Consider the following 8,427-nt stretch of genomic DNA (forward strand, 5'->3'; position numbering starts at 1 on the left):
TATTGATCTAAAGAACCTCCTCTATCCGACCATACCCATTTTATTCCCGAAATCCTGGGACAGTATTCTAAAGTCGACACAATTATAATTGCAAATTCATTTCAATTTTTGTATGTATGTATATACATATATATGTATGTAGATATATATTTGAAATAAATATGCACTATTTAATTTTAATAATTTAAAACTTACTCCCTTATTTGTTTGTTGTACGCAATATATTTGAATTCTCCGAATGATTCCTGTAATATTAAAATGTTTAATTATGCACACAACATTCAATTCACAATGCTTACCTTTTTCTCCTTGTGAAGCTTTTTCGATTTCTCTATAAAAAAGAAATTAAATATATATATATATATATATATATAATAGAAATTAATTATAAAATATTAAATTATCATGTAACAAACTTACCTCTTTAACCCTAGAAGGTCATCGCTATTTTTATAACGTAGAGGTCATCCCTCGTCGATTCGACGACGGCATTACTCAAAGTCCTTAATATATTATCCTACCTATCAAAACCTACTAAAATCAATATATTCACATTACCTGGGTTATATATCTTCTAAATAAAACAATATCAAACAGTTTTTCTTAAATCTTTTATTAAATAAATAAAATTTTCACAGCTGTGATTCATTCGGCTTTTGACCAAAATACAAACTAAGAAACTTAAAAAACCTAACCAATTTAATAACATATTTTCACTGAATGGTATTTTTTCATAAAGATAATACTATTAACTGAAAACATAAAATACTTTACTGAATGAAAGTTCTCATTTTGTACAAGAGGCACAAAGTTCTATTTTATGCTCCCCACAAAGACTTTTGCACAAAATGATTTCGTCATCCGTCTCTTAGTAGGCGGACAAATTGCGCAAATCTTTCTCTTTTTTGTTAAATTTTTTGGGCCGTTAGTATCTGTGGCATTTTCATCAAAAGAAACACAACTTTCAATATTTGATCGCAACGACGTAGACATTGCTGGTACTTCAAGTCTGTTTGTCAAATTACTTTGAAAAAGGGCAGATTTTTTCATAAAAGCAGAACGACTGAGAGGTATTTTATTTGTTTGAAATACGTTGTGTGAATAAATAATGTAGCTATTAATAAAAGCCATGTTCTGTATACCAAAAAATTGACACATTGGTCAAAGGTGTCAACGCCTCCTTTCGTTTTGTTGTAAAATTCGATCATGTAGGCCTTATTTGATTTGGGGTTTACTGCTCCTTCCTCATTACAGGATGATAATAAATATATTACCTTACTATATTACGTAGTACTCACCAAGTGGAAAGGTGGTTTTGTTTGATCTTTTTCCCAAATACGTAATAGCATCAACCATGTACTTTGTACCGCTATCACATATCATGACCATTTTGAGTCCATATTTTGCTGGCTTGTTTGGAATGTACATCCGGAAGCTACATTTTCCCCTGAACGCCAGTAGTTGCTCGTCGATCGTAAGGTATTCTCCTGGCTTACAATTTTACCGGCACTTTTGAATGAACATCTCCCAAATTTTTCTAATGGGGGCAAATTTGTCTTCAACTATTTGAAGGCGTGCAGATTTATCGTCGAATCGAAGACACGACATAAGAAATTTGAACCTTGCTTTTGTCATTATCGAAATATATGTTATTCCACCATAAGATCTGTCAAACAATTCATCTGCAGACAGGTGCTGATCTTTTCTTGACTGCTGTTAGTACCAAGAGTCCAATTAAGGCAGAAATTTCATTTGAATTTCTGCATCAGATTCTAGTTCGCTGCTGTCTAACTCATCGTCAGTTCTTTCTTCTGAAGAACTTGCATGCCATATCTCATCGTCTAATCCATTCTCGTCGTCGCTCATTGCAAGAAATTTTTCAAAATCTTCGCCAGTATAAATTTTGCTGCCACTCATCTAGTATTACAACTGTACAAACCAAACAGATAAATAAACAAGAAAAATAACTTCGGAACGAAAAACTCACACAAAGTTCATCGTTCGTCTTTTCGACTACGCCTGTTTAAAAAATAGATACTTACACAGATCGTACGAAGCCAACCAACTTCAAATATTAACAGCTCAACAGTGACTAACGCTGTAAAAAAAAGAGGCACTGTACAAACAATGGAACAGTGCGATAACGGTAAAATAAATACTAGCGTCGTCGAAACGACGAGGCATGACTTTCCAGGGTTAAAATCCAAAATAAACTGCGCTGTTTGTTTTCTTCTTGAAAAATTGGGTATTCGTCTTTCCTATTCTAGCAAGTTAACATTACAAAATGTTTAGAATGTCGATAGTTTTTCTCTATCTTACTTACGTAATCTCCCATTCAATTGAAAATTCCAGAAAATGTAACAGTGTTAGTGAACAGCTGAAAATGTTTCAATGTGTTTGTGCAATCTGTTACCTTCGTCTTGCAAGGCACTATAGCCTTAGCATAACAATGTAAAGTATGTGCTCTACTCTGCTCCGAGTTTTGTTAGGTAAAAAAATATAGCTGGAGCGGGAGCAAAAAATTAAATTCTGCGCTATGCTCTGACGTAGCGGTAGCAAAAAATTGGGAGCGGTAGCACAGCAGAGCTAATGAAAATATTCATGTGCTACAGCTCCCGCATGTGTTTGTCGTTTTTTTTTTCTTTTTTGCTATTTTCTGTCATAATTTTTGAATTAATTGAATAATTCAAACAAAAAAATGTTATGCAAATCATTTTGACACTTGTTGCGTCAAGTGACTTTATAAATCTAAAATCAAATATTTTAAGGAATATATTAATAAAGTGAATTAGATAATAATTGAATAAATTATAAAATTTTTTTTATTATGTAAAATATTTACCATTTTTATATTACCAAAAACATCATCTATTCCAAATGTATTACAATACTCAATTATATGAATTTTCGAAATTAATTTTAACTACATATACTTTCCCCCTTTTTATATACATTAGGGTGTTTTTATTTTTTTGAATTATTAATTTTGTTCGGTCCCGTCACGAAATTTCCTTGAAATACCCCAAAAAAATTCCCTGAAAATTTTAGCCCTACATATTAACATTAAGAACTGGACCGAGGCATGTAAAAATTTTCCATAGAAAATACACTACAAACTTGGTTTTTTATCTTTAAATTCCTACAGATCAGAGGTATTTTATGGCATCGCTTTGACTTTAGACGCTGTAGCTCTTGTCAGTTATACAAAAAAATGCGAATTTCGTGGAAAAATCAGGTTTAGATACCTCGCCTTTATCTTTTGGAATACACGTGGTGAATATTCATCTACTGATTACCAGTACCAGTTTTAATCCATTGCACTGCGTATTTGCAGTTCTATTCTACCATTCCCAATATTTAGTAACTTTATCATTTTTTAGGAAGAATCAGTTTGAAATTTTACGCATATACATACTTCAATGTATATTGCAAAGAATCGAAAAGATTTCTGTATATCTAAAATTATAATAAACCTTTTTATCAACACTCCAATTACTCCGCTATATCTTTATGTTAGATATCCCGTTTGGTTTGTTATGAATGCATTTGCGTCCTTGACTAATAATCTAGCAAAGTATCCGCAGTGCCTTGACGATGAAAATTTCAATGCCATTTTTTGTTGTGATATTAAATATATCGGACGGGTTCGTCTTAAAAGAAAACTACCTGGTTAAGGAGCAAAATCAGTATAGCCCATATACTAAGCATGTTTGGATAAGAAAATTTTTACTTATTTCTTTCTATTTTTGAATTACTAAAATTTTCAAATGATTCTTACATAAATTTTGAACAAATGCTTATGATTTGAAACACAATTTTGGTATTTATGAGTTGTATTGAATTTTAGCATAAAAAGATAAAATGTATCCTATGTCCTTACCCTGCTTCTAAGCTACCTCCCCACCAATTTTAAGCCAAATCGGTTCAGCCATTCTTGAGTTATAAACGACTTTCTTTTATATACCAACTTGTACCATACTTGTAAATGACAGAAAATAGCAAAAAAGAAAAAAACAACAAACACATGCGGGAGTTGTAGCACATGAAAATTTTCATTAGCTCTGCTGTGCTACCGCTCCCAATTTTTTGCTACCGCTACGCCAGAGCATAGCGCAGAATTTAATTTTATGCTCCCGCTTCCAGCTATAGTTTTTTACCTAACAAAACTCGGAGCAGAGTAGAGCACATACTTTACATTGTTATGCTAAGGCTATCCTGTGGCTCCCGACAAAGTGAGAGCGGTAGCAAGAGTAAAATGAAATTCTACGAGAGTAGCGTAGTTTTTCAAACGCTGGCTGTGCTAATGATGTTGTTGTTGATTGTTTTTAGTTAGTTTAGTACTAATTATTAATTCGCGCCCGCTATGTAGTTTATTTCCTTATTTCGCGCCCGTGTTTTTTTTTTTTTTTTTTTTTTTTGAGGGCAAATGTTTGCCAATTATTCTATTCACAGGTTTTATGTATATGTTAGTATATATACGTATGTACATATTCCTCGCCACTGCACGGAACTTTTATGTGGTCACTGCACTGTATATTTTATTGATTTTGTATGTGTGTACATAAGTATATATATATATATTTTTTTTTTTAAAGAATCCATAGTGCCTGTCACTATGGATCAAAGGACCATATGTTTACTCACTTGCATGGATTCCACGACACTTGCTGCGGTTGGGTATCTCACACTGGTTTCCACTCAACACTTCAGATTTCCGCAAAACACTTTTGATTACTTCAATAGAGCACTTTAAGTTTATTCCGCTGACTCCCTATTGACCTTAGTTAAACACTTTGAATTTATTTAGTAAAAACCAATTGTAATTGTTTGGTAAACCACTTTTGAACGTATGTAGGTATATATTTGGGAAAATTAGCAGCAAACACTTTTGAACGTATGTATGTGGCAATATCAGAAAATATCAGTAAGCACTTTTGAACATACATATGTACTATGTGAAAATATCAGAGAACACTTTTGAACGTTTGTATGGGAAAATATCAGCAAGCACTTTTGCACGTTTGTATTTAAATATCAGAAAACACTTTTGAACGTTTGTATATGAAAATATCAGCAAGCACTTTTGCACGTTTGTATTTAAATATCATCATAAAATCGAACGGGAGACGAAAAAAAGGGCCGTTGCTCGTTACTGCTGATCTTTTTAAGGGCTGCTGAGTGGCGAATGCGCTGTATAACGGCATAACGGTATGATGTTGTCATGTATTTTGCCTTCATGTGTGATGTATTCGTGTGTAGTCTTCATGTGTGGATCGTGTTGGTGTCGTGAATTATCATCCAGAGACGTGTGTTAACTCATCTAGCCACAGTCAATGGAGCAAAGTATGAACTTGTTATGTTGCCGTTTGGGTTGAAAAACGCACCCACTCATTCTTTCAACGATGATTACACAAAAATTCGTATTTAAATTTAGTCTCAATCCCAGAGCGTATTTAAATTATGGAGGGAACACTTCTCCAGCCTGCTGAATGGCAGTGAACGCACAACGCCAGGAGAAGGCGCACCAGATTCCCCAAACGATGATGATGGAGCCGACGTTCCATTGCCCGACCATGAAGAAGTTCGAATAGCAATTACCCACCTGAAGAACAACAAAGCGGCGGGGGCCGATGGAGCTATTCAAACACGACGGCGAAGAACTGATAAGGGGCATGAATCAGCTTCTTTGTAAGAAATGGTCGAACGAAAGAATGCTCAGCGATTGAAATTTTGGTGTGCTATGCCCAATCCATAAGAAAGAGACACCACAATCTGCGCCAACTACCGTGGAATTAGCCTCCTCAACATCGCATATAAGGTTCTATCGAGCGTATTGTGTGAAAGATTAAAGCCCACCGTCAACAAGCTGATTGGACCTTATGAGTGTGGCTTTAAACCTGGCAAATCAACAACAGAACAGATATTCACCATGCGCCAAAGACCCGTGAAAGAAGAATCGACACACACCACCTCTTCGTCGATTTCAAAGCTGCTTTCGACAGAACGAAAAGGAGCTTCCTTTATGCCGCGATGTCTGAATTTGGTATCCCCGCAAAACTAATACGGCTGTGTAAGCTGACGTTCGATACCAAACGAGGTTTCAGACAAGGCGATTCTCTATTGTGCGACTTCTTCAGCCTGCTGCTGGAGAAAATTGTTCGAGCTGCAGAACTAAATAGAGAAGGTACCATCTTCTATAAGAGTGTACAGCTGCTGGCGTATGCTGATGATATTGATAGTATCGGCCTCAACACCCGCGCCGTTAGTTCAGCTTTCTCCAGACTGGACAAGGAAGCAAAACAAATAGGTCTGGCTGTGAACGAGGGCAAGACGAAATATCTCCTGTCATCAAACAAACAATCGCCGCACTCGCGACTTGGCACTCACGGCACTGTTGACAGTCATAAATTTGAAGTCGTAGATAATTTCGTCTATCTTGGAACCAGCGTAAACACCACCAACAATGTCAGCCTGGAAATCCAACGCAGGATAACTCTTGCCAACAGGTGCTATTTGGGACTGAGTAGGCAATTGAGAAGTAAAGTCCTCTCTGGACGAACAAAAACTAAACTAAGTCACTCATAATTCACGTCCTGTTATGTGTTGCAGAGGCTTAGACGATGGCATCAACTGAGGAGTCGACGTTGCGAGTTTTCGAGAGAAAAGTTCTGCGAAAGATTTATGGTCCTTTGCGCGTTGGCCACGGCGAATATCGCATTCGATGGAACGATGAGCTGTACGAGATATACGACGACATCGACATAGTTCAGCGAATTAAAAGACAGCGGCTACGCTGGCTAGGTCATGTTGTCCAGATAGACGAAAACACTCCAGCTCTGAAAGTATTCGACGAGGTACCCGCCGGGAGAAGCAGAGGAAGTGGAAGACCTCCACTCCGTTGAAAGGACCAGGTGGAGAAAGACCTGGCTTCGCTTGGAATATCCAACTGGCGCCACGTAGCGGTCGCGCCATTATCGATCGGCATTCTTTTTTCCATCAACGCAGGCAGCCTGGAGGCACATGACCGAGTAATTACAGGATGCAATGATACGTGGCGGAATTATGGATCGCACACTCAGCAAGCGATCGTCGCGGATGACACAGCAATGATAAACAACATCAACTGGCGCCACGTAGCACACATCCCTTCTTTGGGTGGTGGAATGTAGTTACACCAGATCAAATTGATAAGATCATTTCTGCGGAAAATCTTGATGCAGAGATAGATCCAGCATTATACGAAGTGATAAAAACCAATATGGTTCATAGACCTTGCGGACACCACAATCCCGCTCCATATCAATCAATGTTGAGTATTGCTGTTTGGTGAAATCGATCAAATACGTTTGCAAGTACGTCACCGAGAAAGCAACATGGCGGTTATTGGCCTTGAACGAGATGAGATCCGAAATTATCAAATGGGTCGATAAATGAACTGCAATGAGCGCTTTGTAAGATATTTACTTTTGCAATTCATGAACCTTTTCCGACTGTTCCGCATCTCGCAGTTCATTTGGAGAAGGCCAAAGTGTGTATTTCAACCCAGAGAACTCAGTACAGCCAACGGAAATACCGCCAACAACAAAATTGACATTGACGAGTATTTTCTCGACTTGCGTCAGAGATCCGTTTGCGAGAAAATTGCTCTATTCGGAAATGGCTTGACATGGGATGCATCGTCGAAGAAATATTTACACAAAAAACAAGACCAACCAGTAGATGGACATTCAGGTGTGTTCTCAACTAATGCATTAGGATGAATTTACACAATCCACCCGAAAAACGATGATTGCTTCTACCCTCGGTTGCTATTGATTAATGTACGTGGTTCAAATTTATTTGAGTAATTGCGTACTGTGAATGGTATGGTGAGTGCAACTTTTTGAGAAGCAAGCCATCAATTACAATTGCATGAAAGTGATAATCATTAGAATCAAACGATGGACGATGCGATACCTACTTCGAATGCAAATGATGATCTTTTAGCGATAATATTTCGACATATCAGCCTTCAAATCCGCGTCAAGTATGATATACGAACAAAAATTACATTGCCGAAGACAATTTACATCGTGTTCGCTAAGAATTGCAAATGGGCAAATTCTGATCGTCTTGACAATGAAGACGAAACCGTGAATTATGCAGTAGAATTTCTAATTTCTTTGTAGAGGCTTAGTATGCCGCCGCATCATTTGCGTCTCAAAGTTGGATCTGTCATTATTATGTTTCGCAATCTTCATTCGGCGAAACTATGTAATGGAGCCCGTCTGACTGTGATGCAGCTATCGAATACAAGGGCGCCGAATGCTTGGTGCTTTGAAATGACAATCAACAGGATACAAGGATAGTCGCTAGAAGTGTGTGGCATAAATTTGCAAATGCCATGCTTTTCACAGGGCCTGCTATACGTGGCGTGTTCATAAATCC

This window comes from Bactrocera tryoni, unplaced genomic scaffold (assembly GCF_016617805.1).
Source record: "Bactrocera tryoni isolate S06 unplaced genomic scaffold, CSIRO_BtryS06_freeze2 scaffold_25, whole genome shotgun sequence".
NCBI classification, from domain to species: domain Eukaryota; kingdom Metazoa; phylum Arthropoda; class Insecta; order Diptera; family Tephritidae; genus Bactrocera; species Bactrocera tryoni.